Source organism: Notolepis coatsorum (assembly GCF_963971535.1).
Source record: "Notolepis coatsorum genome assembly, chromosome: 11".
Lineage (NCBI taxonomy): Eukaryota > Metazoa > Chordata > Actinopteri > Aulopiformes > Paralepididae > Notolepis > Notolepis coatsorum.
Window position 1 is genome coordinate 92,829,910 of NC_140175.1, and position 16,493 is coordinate 92,846,402.

Genomic DNA, 16,493 nt, shown 5'->3' on the forward strand with positions numbered 1-16,493 from the left:
TATCTCTCTCTCTATCTCTCTCTCTCTCTCTCTCTCTCTCTCTCTCTCACTCTCTCACTCTCTCTCTCTCTCTCTAAACAGATGAGGAAGAAGGGGAGTTTTTTTGTTGTTGTTGGTCCACATAGGTACTGTGTCGTCGTCCCCTCCCCCTCCCTAGGACTAATCAAAAGACAGGTCAGCAGGTCAGCACTAGACAGGTCAACACTAGACAGGTCAGCACTAGACAGGTCAGCACTAGACAGGTCAGCAGGTCAACACTAGACAGGTCAACACTAGACAGGTCAACACTAGACAGGTCAGCACTAGACAGGTCAACACTAGACAGGTCAGCAGGTCAACACTAGACAGGTCAGCACTAGACAGATCAGCACTAGACAGGTCAGCAGGTCAGCACTAGACAGGTCAGTACTAGACAGGTCAACACTAGACAGATCAGCACTAGACAGGTCAGCAGGTCAGCACTAGACAGGTCAGTACTAGACAGGTCAGCACTAGACAGATCAGCACTAGACAGGTCAGCACTAGACAGGTCAGCACTAGACAGATCAGCACTAGACAGGTCAGCACTAGACAGGTCAACACTAGACAGGTCAACACTAGACAGATCAGCACTAGACAGGTCAACACTAGACAGGTCAGCAGGTCAGCACTAGACAGGTCAGCACTAGACAGATCAGCACTAGACAGGTCAGCACTAGACAGGTCAGCAGGTCAACACTAGACAGGTCAGCACTAGACAGATCAGCACTAGACAGGTCAGCAGGTCAGCACTAGACAGGTCAGTACTAGACAGGTCAGCACTAGACAGATCAGCACTAGACAGGTCAACACTAGACAGATCAGCACTAGACAGGTCAGCACTAGACAGATCAGCACTAGACAGATCAGCACTAGACAGGTCAGCACTAGACAGATCAGCACTAGACAGGTCAGCACTAGACAGGTCAGCACTAGACAGGTCAGCAGGTCAGCACTAGACAGATCAGCACTAGACAGATCAGCACTAGACAGGTCAACACTAGACAGATCAGCACTAGACAGGTCAGCACTAGACAGGTCAGCAGGTCAACACTAGACAGGTCAGCACTAGACAGGTCAACACTAGACAGGTCAACACTAGACAGGTCAGCACTAGACAGGTCAGCAGGTCAACACTAGACAGATCAGCACTAGACAGGTCAACACTAGACAGGTCAGCACTAGACAGGTCAGCACTAGACAGGTCAACACTAGACAGGTCAACACTAGACAGGTCAACACTAGACAGGTCAGCACTAGACAGGTCAGCACTAGACAGGTCAGCACTAGACAGGTCAACACTAGACAGATCAGCACTAGACAGGTCAGCACTAGACAGGTCAACACTAGACAGATCAGCACTAGACAGGTCAACACTAGACAGATCAGCACTAGACAGGTCAGCAGGTCAACACTAGACAGGTCAGCACTAGACAGGTCAACACTAGACAGATCAGCACTAGACAGGTCAGCACTAGACAGGTCAGCAGGTCAACACTAGACAGGTCAACACTAGACAGATCAGCACTAGACAGGTCAGCAGGTCAGCACTAGACAGGTCAGCACTAGACAGGTCAGCACTAGACAGGTCAGCACTAGACAGGTCAACACTAGACAGGTCAACACTAGACAGGTCAGCAGGTCAACACTAGACAGGTCAGCACTAGACAGATCAGCACTAGACAGGTCAGCAGGTCAGCACTAGACAGGTCAACACTAGACAGGTCAGCACTAGACAGGTCAGCACTAGACAGGTCAGCAGATCAGCACTAGACAGGTCAGCACTAGACATGTCAGCAGATCAGCACTAGACAGGTCAACACTAGACAGGTCAGCACTAGACAGGTCAGCAGGTCAACACTAGACAGGTCAGCACTAGACAGGTCAGCACTAGACAGGTCAGCAGGTCAGCACTAGACAGATCAGCACTAGACAGGTCAACACTAGACAGGTCAGCACTAGACAGGTCAGCAGGTCAACACTAGACAGGTCAGCACTAGACAGGTCAGCACTAGACAGGTCAGCAGGTCAACACTAGACAGGTCAGCACTAGACAGGTCAGCACTAGACAGGTCAGCAGGTCAGCACTAGACAGGTCAGCACTAGACAGGTCAGCAGGTCAGCACTAGACAGGTCAGCACTAGACAGGTCAGCACTAGACAGGTCAGCAGGTCAGCACTAGACAGGTCAGCACTAGACAGGTCAGCACTAGACAGGTCAGCAGGTCAGCACTAGACAGGTCAGCACTAGACAGGTCAGCACTAGACAGGTCAGCACTAGACAGGTCAGCACTAGACAGGTCAGCAGGTCAGCACTAGACAGGTCAGCACTAGACAGGTCAGCACTAGACAGGTCAGCACTAGACAGGTCAGCACTAGACAGGTCAGCAGGTCAACACTAGACAGGTCAGCAGGTCAACACTAGACAGGTCAGCACTAGACAGGTCAGCAGGTCAACACTAGACAGGTCAGCAGGTCAGCACTAGACAGGTCAGCACTAGACAGGTCAGCACTAGACAGGTCAGTACTAGACAGGTCAGCACTAGACAGGTCAGCACTAGACAGGTCAACACTAGACAGGTCAGCACTAGACAGGTCAACACTAGACAGGTCAGCAGGTCAACACTAGACAGGTCAGCACTAGACAGGTCAACACTAGACAGGTCAACACTAGACAGGTCAACACTAGACAGGTCAGCAGGTCAACACTAGACAGGTCAACACTAGACAGGTCAGCACTAGACAGGTCAGCACTAGACAGGTCAGCAGGTCAGCACTAGACAGGTCAGCACTAGACAGGTCAGCACTAGACAGGTCAGCAGGTCAACACTAGACAGGTCAGCAGGTCAGCACTAGACAGGTCAGCAGGTCAGCACTAGACAGATCAGCACTAGACAGGTCAGCAGGTCAGCACTAGACAGGTCAGCAGGTCAGCACTAGACAGGTCAGCAGGTCAGCACTAGACAGGTCAGCAGGTCAGCACTAGACAGGTCAGCAGGTCAACACTAGACAGGTCAGCACTAGACAGGTCAGCAGGTCAGCACTAGACAGATCAGCACTAGAAAGGTCAGCACTAGACAGATCAGCACTAGACAGGTCAGCACTAGACAGGTCAACACTAGACAGGTCAGCAGGTCAGCACTAGACAGGTCAGCACTAGACAGGTCAGCACTAGACAGGTCAACACTAGACAGGTCAGCAGGTCAACACTAGACAGATCAGCACTAGACAGGTCAGCACTAAACAGGTCAGCACTAGACAGGTCAGCACTAGACAGATCAGCACTAGACAGGTCAGCAGGTCAGCACTAGACAGATCAGCACTAGACAGGTCAGCACTAGACAGATCAGCACTAGACAGGTCAGCACTAGACAGGTCAGCAGGTCAGCACTAGACAGGTCAGCAGGTCAGCACTAGACAGGTCAGCACTAAACAGGTCAGCACTAAACAGATCAGCACTAGACAGGTCAGCAGGTCAGCACTAGACAGGTCAGCACTAGACAGGTCAGCACTAGACAGGTCAGCAGGTCAGCACTAGACAGGTCAGCACTAAACAGGTCAGCACTAAACAGATCAGCACTAGACAGGTCAGCAGGTCAACACTAGACAGGTCAACACTAGACAGATCAGCACTAGACAGGTCAGCAGGTCAGCACTAGACAGATCAGCACTAGACAGGTCAGCAGGTCAGCACTAGACAGATCAGCACTAGACAGGTCAGCACTAGACAGGTCAGCACTAAACAGGTCAGCACTAGACGGGTCAACCAGGGCTGTACGTTAACTTTTTTTGCACATAGCACTGGTGCTACAGAGGTTGATAGTTTAGTAGCACAGGCCAAAATCTTGTAGCACAAGTATAAAACGTGTTATATTTGTAACAGTCACAAATGTGCCTATTGTATTTGTGTTATTTAGTTGCAGTGCCATCATTTAGTATATCGCCATGTGTTATTATTACTATAATACTCTCATATGCTATTTTCAATTAATATCATAAACAACATAAGGAATATTAGCATAATTTTGAGTGGACTGAAGGAATGAGTCAGCATTAATATTTTTAAATGCAAATAATTTATTGAAACATAGAAGTGGGGTCGGTTGGGACACACACACACACACACACAATGGGGGACCCTGATGTAAACAAGACAAACGTCTTTCTCTGGTCTGCATCCCCTTAACAATTGTGTGTATTGAGCCGTACTGTACCCATTCTGCAATCTGTTAAATAAAGTTTTCATTCATTCATTCACACACACTGTTTCAACTCACCACCCCGCATCATATTGTAGTCTAGTCTGTCTTCAAACTTCCACTCCTCTCGAAACTGTTTTACATTTGAATATCAACATTATCTGTCCATCCTCAGTAATCCTCAGTTTACTATAATATACTCCTGTCCTGAGTCCTGACTAGTGACTTCATCGTCTTTCCAAACGCACGCACGCACACACACAGGGAAGGGGAGAGAGTGCCCCCCCATTTCCCTTTCCCCAGTCCACACTGTGTCTGCTGGCTCTGCCTCTGATCAGGATTAGCTTGTTAGCTTGCTAACGTTGTAGTGATTGTAATGGTACATAAACGTTAATTTCGGGCGATGTGCGCATAAAGGAATGGCGACGGTGCAAAGCATGTAGATGACCCGTTGAGAGAGAAAAAAACACCACGGACTTATTTCGGGACGTGTAGGCGCACTGCTGTGTTAACGCAGCAGTGCGCACCAAACGACCAACGCGCTGCTCTGCTTGCAGAAGCACGGATATGACTCGTCGAGTTGTCACGGAGTTTTTTCAAAATAAGAGTATCATATGCACCTGAACGTTGCTAGCTATCGGAGCCTAGTTATTATAGCTGGAGCTGCGCGTGGGCAGAAATGAGACCCGCTACAGGATTTTCAAAATAAGAGTATCTATATGAACAGAATCCCTATCGCACCAGTGCTAGTGAAGTAAATCCATTCATCGCACAGACCGCTGTTGCTGTAGCACGTGCAATATATATGTCGCACTGTACAGCCCTGGGTCAACACTAGACAGGTCAGTATTTGACTATTTGAAATGACGTAGGTGTTTCACTACAGCTGGTGGTTTTGTTTGTGTCGACTGCACTGATCCAGCCACAATTGAGTTTGACTTTGAGTTTTTTTCTTCTTCTATATTCAATACATTTTAACAAATTGAATGTTGATGTGGCTTCAATATTCAATAGTTTGTGGGTGGGTGGGGGTTGTCCCGTGAAACTCTTTCTTGCTGTCTGTATTTCTCTAGTCTAGACCCCATCGTATGTACACACACACGCACACACACACACGCACACACACACGCACACACACACGCACACACACACACACACACACACACACACACACACACACACACACACACACACACACACACACTAATTAAAGGCTGGGTGTAACCTTCCCTGTGCCCCACAGTGGGGCTTTCCAAGGCTTCCTGTGTAGACGCCAGCCACTGATGGAAGATACTCACATACTCTCTCTATCTCTCTCATGCACACACACACCACCATCATAATCACCATCATCATCATCATCATCAGCATCATTGTCTCACACCCAGTACGTATCTTAACAATTAACACCAGTGTTAATTTTGTCAGCTATTTTACATTTTAGTTTTAGTCATGTCTCAAATGCTCTTTTTCGTTTTCATCATATTTAGTCACCTTTACAGTATCTATTTTTTGTTTAGTCAACTACAGGTCTGAGCATTTTCCTTTTAGTCTTTTTTGTTTAGTCACTCAGTTATAGCCTCATAAGTTGGTGTGAGCTTTAAAAAAAAAAAAAAAAAAGTGCTAGCTGGTTAGACTTATGTAAGCTATTTAATGTGTTCTATTGTGGTGGATCAACATAATGTAGCGATCCGTCATGCAGTAATGTAGGGAAGAAAGAGGAGAGTTTCCTTTTCTGTATGGTGCTTTATTTCCAGCTCAATATGGGGTTTTCCATGTTGATACTTCCCTTCTTATACACAACACAGCTACCTGCTAATACGCTAGCTCCACAACAACAACGTAACATCCGGTCCGTCCTCCCATATCTCCCGGGGGAAAACAACACCACCAGCATAAGACCAACAACAACTAGAGCGACACACAAAACCCCAGAACATTACAATAATTCACCCACGGAACGATGTGTTGGGGATAAGGGTTCCGCACGGACAATTGTGTTTGTTACTTTCCTGTCGGTTAGCTAGCAAGTAAACAGTGTTGACGTTGAAGTTGACGTTGAATAAACGTTTAGCAAGATTCGATTTTGCAAACTACATTTTGTGTCGTCATTTTTAGTCAACGACATTGCGTGAATAATTTCGTCAAGTTAGTGTCACATGATCTCCACTAACGTGACGTCTCGTCTCGTTTCCGTCCGGGGGGAAAAGCTTCGTTGACGACCATCATTTTCGTTGACTAAATTAACACTGTCTCACACCCAGTACGTATCTTAACACCATGCTTGCCACACCTACACACAGTAGCTAGACCACATATACACACACACACACACACACACAATCGCACTTATTCTGAAATCTGAACACATATTCACACACCCTTCCCATCAGTTTCCCCCCTCACACACACGCACGTGCTTGCCGGTCCTAGGCCATCTGTAACCATGGTAACTACAGACAGTGGTGCTGCGAGGCGGGGGAGGGGGCCGTGTGATTGACAAGCCTGATGTTTAATGGATGATGTCGGTCTCGTCTCCCCTGCCACACCGTGGACGATGCTGCGCGTCCTATAGGCTGCTATAGTAGACAACTCATGCCTATGGAATGAGTGCCGGCGTTATCCTCCCCCACATCCCACCTATTCCTCATCAGCTCATAGTGGTTCACTGTGTGTCTGTGTTGTCGGGGGTTAATCACGCTTTGCTGCACATTACTTAAACATGCAGAAAAATACTTTCTCATATTTATTATTTATTTTACTCATGCGTCCTGCATGCATATGGGAAATCACACGCGCCACATACAATAACTATCACACACACACACACACACACACACACACACACACACACACACACACACACACACACACACACACACACACACACACACACACACACACACACACACACACACACACACACACACACACACACACACACACACACACACACACACACACACACACACACACACACACACACACACACACACACACACACACACACACACACACCCTTTCATTGAGTTCTCATCAGGGCAAATTGCAGTCTGCCAGCACTGCAGCATTGCTGTTAGGAGGACCAAGTGCACACACACACACACACACACACACATACACACACACACACACACACACACACACACACACACACACACACACACACACACACACACACACACACACACACACACACACACTCTCTCTCACACTGAATACACACCAAATAGGCCCTCACCAAATGGAGCTCCATAGAAGCATCAGTCTGTAATTTGTGTGCTGCTTGTCTCCATCAGCCATGGAGAGAGGGAGGGAGAGGGAGGGAGGGATAGAGGGAGAGAGAGAGGGAGAGGGAGGGAGAGGGAGAGGGGGGGAGAGAGAGGGGGAGAGAGGGAGGGATAGAGGGAGAGAGAGAGAGGGAGGGAGGGAGGGAGGGAGGGAGGGAGGGAGGGAGGGAGAGAGGAGAGAGGGAGAGAGGGAGAGAGGGGGAGAGAGAGAGAGAGGGAGAGAGGGAGAGAGAGAGAGAGAGAGGGAGAGAGAGAGAGAGAGAGAGAGAGGGGAGGGGGAGGGAGGGAGAGAGAGAGAGAGGGAGATATCTCACATCTCAGGGGCAAGCTGCCATCTTTGAAGGATCACGGTTGACTGTGCAAGTTGACAAGGTGTCTCTTTGGGTTTTGAACTATGGTTGGGAAGTTGCCACGGAAACGTTGATGGCCATTATTGGGAGAAACCTCGACCCTTCTTTTTCTCCCTTCCAGCCTCCATTTTGTAGGTTTTGATAAAGAGATTTATCTATGCAATATAATAGAATGTTTGCTGGCAAAATGGCATCCGTAGCAACCGGTAGCCACCCATAGCAACCATCTCCGCTCCCCAAGCACGATTGACTTCGTGTTTCAAAGATTCTTGTTTGTCTGTCTCGACAGTTCAAGAGGATCTTTTTTTTGTTTATAAGCAGGTCTCAAAAGTATTCCAGCAGGAAAAAGTGCTCTCAAAACAAGATACATTTTAGGATAAAGTGGAGAGTTTTTTCAAAATGAATCATGATAGACAATGTTTGCAGGCAGCTTCTCATTTACATTTACATTTAGTCATTTAGCTGACTCTTTTATCCAAAGCGACTTACAAGTTCTGTATGACAAGTCATCAGGAAGGATACAACTCTATCAGCTGAGTAACAATGTTCATCAAAGTGTTGAGTGCTGCGGCTAGGTGGTGCAGTGGGCAAGGCGCTCACCACCAATGCAGGAGACGCTGGGTTCGAGCCCAGCTCTCCGCATTGCATTCATCTTTGCTGGTCGTTCATACTAATACATTTGGCAGTATTAGGGGGTGGGAAGCTGATGGGTGGGGATCGGACGTTGTGGACAGCGACTCCTACAGGTCGGTTGGTGTCCCTGCGCAGTAGAATCAGGAAGCGACGGGGGCGGCGTCCCTCCAAAGCGCAGACCCCCGACGCTGAAAGATCGTGCTGTGCAGGTGAAAAGATGCGACGGCTGCTACCTCGAGTACCGGAGGGGACACGTGATGTATGGCTTCGTCCACATTACAGCCGGCTTGTGGGAGGCATGGCCTAACAGCGTTCGAAACAGGGGAGGGTAGAATTGGACAATACGAAATTGGGATGGGAGAAAAATAGAAAATGGGAGAAAAAGTAGATAAAAAAAAAACTAAAAAGTGTTGAGTGCTACAGTGTAGGTTAGTTTATTAGGACAAGTGCATGACAGTAAGGTTAGTTAGGGTTAGAGTTCTTTTTTTAATTATAATTTTTTTTTTCAGATAATGGTTGAAGAAGTGCGTCTTTAGTCGACGGCGAAAGATTGGACGGGTTTCGGCTGTTCTAACTGGGGTGGGTAGTTCATTCCACCATTGTGGAGCAAGGACTGAGAATAGGCGGCTTCTCCTTGATGACCCTCCTGGAGCTCGGATAGGAGTAGGTCTGAGGCGGCCAGAAGATGCAGAGCGATCAAACCCCTTATTTAATTTATTTTAACAAATGTTTTTAATTTTTCCCCTTTTTTTACATAAAACCAGACACACAATACATAAACAATGGAAATCCACAATAAATCACATGACTATGATTGACACAATAATAACAATAATGACAGTCCAGTACTTAAATCAAAATAAATTGTAGATTAAAAGATTTACCCATAATAAATGCAATACAATACCTATGCTCTTGCTCGCTCCCACCCCCCCCCCCCCCCCCCCCCCCCTCAGGACCCCCTTTTGGACAATCCATCCATTATTCCGTTTAACACCAGGAATTACAAATTCATATGCTAACCTTTATCCTCTCCACCACCTCTAACCAGATCGCTATGCTGGCTTCACTAACACCTAAAATTCTTGCGGTAGATATCTCTAGATAAATCACATCGAGATATGTAAGAACCCCTTATTACTCCAGTGTCACAAGCCTGGCCTTGGTATATGTGGCTTTAATTTCTTTTTCTGTTATTTTCATTTCTCTCCTTTTTATATCTCTTTTGAAGAGACTGTGAGACAAAAGCATCTCCTCCTCACTCTGCAGTGTTTGTGAATGTGTTCAAACTGCCAGGACTGGACCTGGTTAAAACACATTCTCACATTCACTCCTCCCTCCCGTCTGGACTCCCAAGGTTTGGCTTTAGGTGCGTTCCTTTCATAACTCTTGTGTAATGGAAGGAATTCAGTGCTTTTTTTCCCTGATTCCGAGGGAGTTTATATTTGAGAGCTATAGTCACTCTCTTCACTGTCAGACCTCATCATGGAATGAAGCACTAGGAGCACTGTGTAGAATAGACGGTACTGCATTTATATATGCATTTATATAGCATTTATATAGCATTTATATAGCATTTATATATGCATTTATATAGCATTTATATATGCATTTATATAGCATTTATATATGCATTTATATAGCATTTATATATGCATTTATATATGCATTTATATAGCATTTATATAGCATTTATATATGCATTTATATATGCATTTATATATGCATTTATATATGCATTTATATAGCATTTATATAGCATTTATATATGCATTTATATATGCATTTATATAGCATTTATATATGCATTTATATAGCATTTATAAAAGGTCTTGCTCAAGGACACTTGCCGGGAATCGAACTGGGAACCCGCGTAACGTTACAGAAATCAAAGCAAAGGATTTTTCAAAGAAGCGCGTTTAGAGCTCCCTAACGGATAGGAATGGCGAGAATCAGCGAATAGGTGGTTATTATCAGCGCATTCCTGAGCTTTGGCGGACGGAATCTACGCCGTTCCGCCTGCGGGGGTTTCGTAGCGCTGAGCGCCGATCACTCTGTGTTTCAAAAACGCCCCTTACATCAGGTCACTCGCGTTCCATTCTGCCTTCTGTCCAGCGTTTAGTAGCCATGTCGCGTCGTGACAGCATGACTGCTGACGGCTGTCGTCCAGGACAGATTCTGCGAACGCTTGTGAAAAGCCGTCGGCCCTCCGCGGTAGTTGTCGGCTGAGTAATCTCTGAGATCTCTGAGGTTACTGTGCTTGGATTTGACTAACATTATGGAACATCTCTCTCGTTCTTCTCTCTGTCTTTATTCCTCATCTTCCCCTCTCTCTCTCTCTCTCTCTCTCTCTCTCTGTCTTCTCTCGGTATTCTCTGTCTTTATTCCTCATCTTCCCTCTTTTCTCTCTCTCTCTCATTCTTCTCTCTGTCTTTATTCCTCATCTTCCCCTCTCTCTCTCTCTCTCTCTCTGTCTTCTCTCGGTATTCTCTGTCTTTATTCCTCATCTTCCCTCTTTTCTCTCTCTCTCTCATTCTTCTCTCTGTCTTTATTCCTCATCTTCCTCTCTCGATCTTCTCTCTGTCTTTATTCCTCTCTATTTATTCCTCATATTTCCTCTCTCTCTCTCTCTCTCTCTCTCTCTCTCTCTCTCTCTCTCTCTCTCTCTCTCTCTCTCTCTCTCTCTCTCTCTCTCTCTCTCTCTCTCTCTCTCTGGATTTGACTAACATTAGGGAATAGGAATCCTGCCACCAATACCACTTCACTGTCACGGCTGATATCCCGCATTGGGAGTCCTACTGGCCAGTACTGAGTACCGATCCAACCCGGTGCTTTTCCTCAATGCCAGAGACTAATGTCATCGCTGTATAATCCATCGTCTCTATTGGAGGGATCTAATATGCTTCTGTTTGCCACAGTTGCAGAAAATCCTAGTGTATTTAGCTTTGAGTTTCTTTGACATGTTACATGCAAGGTGCCGACCTGCTCATCGGGAGCAATTAGGGGTTAAGTGTCTTGCTCAAGGGCACTTCGACACACTGCCCCGGGACGAGTGGGAATCGAACCGGGAACCTCCAGATTGCCAGAAGTCTGCTCTACCTCCCGAGCACTGTCGCCCCTCTGGCCCATTCTAGATTCAAACTATTGGGCGTCTGATATCCAGTATCAGGGTTTGTTGACTATATTGGTGTAAAATGTATTACTTAGAAACAGCAGACTTTCACCGAACACTATATTACCAAAAGCCACTCTTAAACGACTGTGAGAATGGGTTTTAAGCAGAGCCCAATCGCTGAACACAGGAGAAGAGAGAATGGAGCGTTTCAGGATATTTAATAGTATTCCCCAAGCAGACAAGAGTTACATCCAGAAATGTACAACAGACAGGAATTGGGAATGTTCTTGGGGCAATGAGAGCAGGTGCACTCCAGTGCTACTGCGGACGGAAGACACAGGTCCGTGTTGAGAGAGTGAGCAGGAACTCCTTAGTATAGCTCCAGGGGTCCAGACAGGGGCTCGCTGGAACGGAGGTCCTGGGCACAAGAGAAGGAATGTTAGAACAGGGAATAATCACACGAGAGTGTCTAGCAGGTCTTCGGACTGAGGTGTCGTACCTAGGTAATGATAATAACACCACGACGACTTCTGGTCAGCATCCTCCGGTAGAAGTAGGGTCTTGGTGATCAGGGAATGGGATACAGCTATGCATAGCACCTGAGGAAGCGATAGCGAAACGCGTTGTGCAACAATAAATAAGCAAAAACGAGTCCTGTGGAGTGTGCGGTCCCTTCTTTCCCTTGAAGGTTTTCTCCTTTTAGTTTATATATTATATTATATATATATATGTATACCTATATGTCTCTATATTTAACTATGTCCAATCACCAAACACTGCTCTATGTAAATATGATGTATCTCTTCATTACACAGTTATGTTGATCATCTGTTTCTATATCTAAATCTATCTCATTAATTTTTTCTATGTATATAAGATATATCTCTTTCATTTGTTCTATGTATATATATATATATATATATCTCGTTAATTTGTACAGCACAACATCCATTTGCACAATAAATCATTTATAGGACAATCCAAGTTCACAGGGGAATCATTTCACTGCAACATACGTGTACATTGTACAACATACGCGTGTACTTTGGAACTTGAAACCCAGCACTCAATATTAGATGGCAGGCCGAGAGTGTCTAAAGTGAACTTGATTGATCCATGTTGGGAGACTACACAATTCTTTGTGTGTGATATCTAGTTATTATGTTGAGTCAAAATACGTTTGTTGGCCAGCCGTCTGGTGGTCATCGGTGTTCGTAATCTTACATTTAAATTAAATGTTTGCTCATGCATATCTTTGGACACCTCTAGCTGATAAACCAATCAGGATACAGAAACGGATTTCGGGACCCCAAAATTGTCAACAAGAACAACGGAGAATGGATCTGACTGGACGCTAGCTGGATTATACATTGCAACATGAGACAATAAATGCTATTGTAATAAAACGTTCAAAACTATGTTCAATTTGTGTATTGTTTTGTTACTATATAAGATTGTATTTCGCACTGTATTAACCATACCGACGTCACAGATGAGCTTTAGATGGTTAACGTGATATTAACGTTAGATCTATCCGACGGTCCGACCTAAATACTATTGTAATAAAACGTTCAAAACTATGTTCAACTTGTGTTTTGTTTCTTACTATAAGATTGTATTTCGCACTGTATTACCGACGTCAGGTGAGCTTGCTATCCATTAGATGGATAACGTGATATTAACGTTAGATCTAACCGACCACAATTTGATTCAAAATGTATTACATACCTGGTTGTTGTTGGTTGTTGTTGGTCTCTCACGAAAGTCTTTCTGTGGTCTGCATCCCCTTAACAATTGTGTGTATTGAGCTGTACTGTATTGTACCCATTCTGCAATCTGTTAACCGTTTTCAATCAATGTCAGACGTCCTCTCTATAAAAAAAACGATTGAATTGCTCAGAATTTAAAATTATGTCCCCAATAGGACATAGTAATATTAATATTATTCCCCAGTATGACACAATAAACACAGAATGAATGCTACCAAAGAGAATGCTATATGCAATTTGTGTATAACGTGTGTATTAATCATGTAACATGAGTCAAGGTCAGATCTAGCCTGGCATAGAGAACAGAATGTTGATTTTTTGATGTTCAAGTTTCTTTATTAGTTGTCATACAGAAGTACAGAATACTTTTATATAAAATGCTTCTTTCTGTTTTGCTCCAGAGATTGTGCTAGATAAAAATAGATAAGTATAAAATAGAAGTCAAGTACGAAGACAAGTGTTCAATATATACATACAATGTACAATGCAGAGTAGAAAAGTAACTGAGTTACAATACAATATACTATACAGTACAATGCAGAAATGGGATGAGGTACAATTTACAGTAAGGTGTAATGAGGTATGGGTTGTAGTGCAAATTCTTTGCCAATAAATATAAAGTGTGTTTAGGTGTTCTAAAGTGGGTGCTGCAGTCAGTTGTTTGTTTAAAGTGAGTGTGTGCGTGTGGATGTGTGTGCTGTGAGTGCATTTGATGGTTGTTACATAGTGTTATTGTCATTTGTATGTGTGTAATGTGTAACTAGTACAGTGGAGGGGTGTCCAGTCCAGGGCCCAGAGAGTAGAGAGCTGTGTGAGTCGTCCCCGGACAGCTTATGTGAGAGGATGACCATCCTTGTTCAAAAGTTGAGCTCTTGCAGATTAGCCTGGCCCCACTTCTATCCAGAACAATATATATATATATAAGGGGACTGCACATTGTTTATTCACTGTGCTGTTTACCATGGCCTCTCATTCAATCATGATATTCATTGTTTTGGGAAATACAGGTCCTGCAGTTGCCACTCTGATAATGGTTCTTGATATAGAGCAGGGCCAGTCACCTCAAGAGCTCAATCTTTGAGCTTGCATGATTGATTACTATAGAACCCTCAGGTAGGGCTGGGCGATATGACCAAAAACGTTATCGCGATAAAATTATAAAATAATTTTCATATAATTCGATATCGATAATTATCGTCGATATAATGTCCGTCAAGTTTAATTGACTTCTTATGCTGCTGCGAATGTCTCAAGTCGAGTTGATGTCGTCATCAGTCCGCGCACGTTACGTTAGTAGTTAGCCGACAAGCGGAGTATCTCATGACAATAAATATGACACTAAAATACTCTCTTCCGCCACAATATATTGAAACGAACTGTATACCTCACACTACTATAAACGTGGCCTCAGAATTCAAAACACACACATACTCGGCACGTAAATATATAAAACATCGGCGTGCAAGCTAATTAGCCTAGCAAGCCTGTAGTATCTAAGCGGAGTATTCCATGACAATGTGCTAAATATTACACTAAAATACTCTCTTCCGCCACAATATATTGAAACGACGTCCACTGTATACCCCCACTACTATAAACGTGGCCTCAGAATTCACGTCACACACATACTCTGCACGTAAATATATAAAACATCGGCGTGCAAGCTAATTAGCCTAGCAAGCCTGGTTGTTGAGTGAGTCCTACCTCCTTCCGGGTATACTTCGCTCTCGGCCATCTCCTTCACTGATTGGTTGTTAGCTGTTGTGCGTAAACACGTCATCACGTAACGTTGGTTGTTGTCAGTGAGTGTGGTGAGCCGAGGCTGAACGGAGCCAAGCTTGGAAAATCGATATATCGAAACTTTGCGACCACGTTTCATGTTTATTTCGAGGAAATAATTTATCGCGATAGTTATCGTTATCGTTTTATCGCCCAGCCCTACCCTCAGGCTAGAATATATCTGTCGTGTGGTCCAGGGTTGAGCATCTGGGGAAACAGAAAAACAATCAATACATTTTGGAACATTGTTACTACAATAGATAACGTTATTCATCATATTAACAGATTGCAGAATGGGTACAGTACAGTACAGCTCAATACACACAATTGTTAATGGGATGCAGACCAGAGAAAGACTTTCATCTTGTTTACATCAGGGTCCCCCATTTTCAATTCATCATAACATATTACATGCATGACATACAGATAGACAGTAAACAACAGCACAGGGACCATCCAATATCAAACTATTGTTAAGGGGATGCAGACCAGAGAAAGAAGTTTGTCTTGTTTACATCAGGGCCCCCATTTGTAATTCATAGTGACAACAGCATCTAAAACAATATATTTATATGTATATTTATATATTGGAAGAGTATATTTATGAGACAGTATATTTTGTACATATGTAACGGTTGTGACAACGTCTTGTGACAAACGGTACTGTATTTACAAATCTGGTATGTCATAAATATATAGATGTAGCAGTACAACGTCACAGGTAACAACACAGACCGCTATACCATAGTGTAACACACAGCAAGAATGTGAAACAAGTTACTATTATTAGTATTGGGTTAGAGTTGTTTGATTTACACTAACGTAATGTTAGATTGCTATCTGAGAGTTAAAATGCTAACGTAACGTTAGTCTGTGAGCTGGCTACAACATTTTCCAATGTGTAATCGGAAGTCAAAACGGACTGCATATAAACAGCTGATGACTCATAACTTCCTATCACGTTTGAATAATGCTGTAAAGTTAAGTAAAAATGCATTTCAATGGTAATGTATATGAATTGAGAGTTTACCGATGCAGAGCTAAATCCAGTGTTGTCAACAGACGAGTCGCAAATTTACTTCCTAGTTTCCGGAGCTTGAGGAATGTCATTGGGAGAAATCAAGTCACCTGACGTTGTAGCGCGTTTTGATTGGTTCCGCAGCAACGCCCCTTTTCACAAACGTAGGTAGTTTTTATCTTATCAACACATTAATTTTCATAAAGATATGACCCAAAAACCGTTGCCAACAAACGGAAATGTGTTATTATAGTATATTATGTAGTTCATATTACAATAACATATACTCTCTAAAACCAGATCAATCATTTCATTAACGGAAG

The 16,493-nt window shown here is 44.2% G+C and overlaps 1 protein-coding gene across 2 annotated transcripts in view; it reads left to right on the top strand.

Moving 5' to 3' along the window:
- Positions 1-16,493, top strand: part of ctif (CBP80/20-dependent translation initiation factor) — a 216,500-nt gene that overhangs the window by 120,722 nt on the left and 79,285 nt on the right. The gene's annotated exons all lie outside the window — the stretch shown is intronic.